Here is a 2,107-nt window from a genome sequence, read left to right as displayed (position 1 = left end):
TTCTTAATTAAAGTTTTCTGCTTGCCATCCATTTTGAGTGAGGTCTTCAACGAAGCCAGGTGTTCTTTCATCTCAGCTCCATGGCTGGCCTCCTGGAAAAGGACATTAGGGAATGTGGGCTGCCTCTATCTGGCAGGGATATGGAGCAGGAACAGAGCAGTGAGATACAGCTGATCTGCCCAAAAGAGTTTGAGTTTTGTTTTTGTGTGCATCTTTCAAGATACAGGCCTGATCATTGACCTTCAAAAAGAGCATTCTTACTCCTCAGAGGCAGGGGAGGAGCTAATCTTACAAAGTGTAAGACGATGGAGAGCTGTATCCTTCAGGTAGGTTGGTGGAGAGAAGAGTTAAATAATAAACTGGTGGTTTTCATGAGTTTGGAAGGATGTGGGAAAAGGAAGTGGGAGGATTTTCTTNTTTTTTTTTTTTTTTTTTTGGTCTTTTTGTATAGACAGGAAACTTGCATTTGTCTTCTTGAGGAGGTACAGAGAAAGGAAAGATATTAATACCTTTTTTTTTTTTTTTAATGTATGTATGAAGAGAACAATTATGCCCTGTAAGCACTAGTTGGAATGAACATTCATTGAAATAATGCCTTTCTTGCCCTAGAGACTCAAGTGGTGCTTGTGAGGCTTTGTTGTAGCTAACACATATTTGCCTACCATCCCAGGGCTCAGAATTGCCTAGAGCCAGCAGCACTGCTGAGCTAGATATAGACAGACTGAAAGACATAATTTTACCAGGCTTTACCACATTGAAGGGTCACCAAAACTTGCGTACAGAGATGGTGTGGGATGTATCCAGTCATAGGGATTCTCACAGAACTTGGAAAATTGACATTCCATGAATCCTGGCAGCCCACGTGGTCAACAAGCTGAGTGCACAGTCCCTCACAACACAGTATGTGTGCAGCTTGGCTGGGTACGGACACTTCATTCAAGATAAAAAAACAGCAATGCCTGAAATAAACACAAGTTCTCCAGCTTTGCAGAAGCTGAGGTTCTGCAGTGGGAGAGAGAGTGCCAGCTACCCACTCTGGAAGAGTAGAGAATTGACAATGACTGATATTTTTTCTCTTCAGTGTAGTTGTAAGAACTGCATAGTCACATCCTGTGGGAATATGAATCCTGTCTTTTTTTCCTGGCAATGGGGGAGTCCACACTGGGCAAAGAGCTATCAGTATTTTCAGTGTTGCTGAAGATTATGTAGGGATATAGGCTGTGGAGAATGGCTTTGAAGATCTTTACTAAAAACAGACCCACCTTAGATTTGCTGAAGCTAATCTGTACTAGATGCCTCCTGAATATGCATGGCTGCCCAAAATGCCAGTTTGTGCTGAATGGCAGGTGCTAACTCTGAGACAGGCATCTGGCATGCAGAGTGCTTTTGATTATCCGCTGCTTGTTCCAAATGCAGACCATAACATAGTGCCACAGGGAATGCTAGTCTTCAAGATGCAAAACCTCATAAGTTATCAAGTTAAGTTACTGGAAAAAAAAATGTATTTTATGTAAGTCTGAAAGTTCTTGTGAGGTATGGAGATGTAATATCTAGAGTTGACTTATCTGGCCCAGGTAGGCTCAGGAATCTCTCAAGATGCTGTCATGATTTCCTGAGTTGTTGCACAAGGAGCAGGTAGAGTGGCAGCCAGCAAGCAAAGCAAAATAACAGGAGGTGGGGTGTGTTTGTAGCGTAGGCTGCACAAAGGTGACGGATGTGTGCTAGGCTTATTCTGAGCAACACGCTGTGGTTAGGGACTGTGGTTAGAGCAGACAATTGCTGAGCGTTGTGCATAATGCATGACAGGCAGGGCTGTGCCATGCAAATATAAACAGCGTGGGATGGGTTTTGCACTAAAATATGCTCTGTGAATGTGAAGAAAGGATGGAGCCAGTCCGCTAGGAAAGCCCTAGCTTTGACCTGTGTGCCAAAAGCTAGTCTGAGCCAGATGGCTTGGATGAAGAGAATCACCCAAAAAAGGGAAGTTAAATTGGGTTCTCATAAATCCCCATGAGCTGCCCCTTCATGCCACCAGTAATTTGCTTTTTGTTAGAATTTCTCTGTGGAAAATATCTTCCTAATTGCAGTTATCTTCAGAAGTGGAAAA

This window comes from Parus major, chromosome 3 (assembly GCF_001522545.3).
Source record: "Parus major isolate Abel chromosome 3, Parus_major1.1, whole genome shotgun sequence".
Lineage (NCBI taxonomy): Eukaryota > Metazoa > Chordata > Aves > Passeriformes > Paridae > Parus > Parus major.
Note: the sequence above shows the minus strand (reverse complement) of the source record.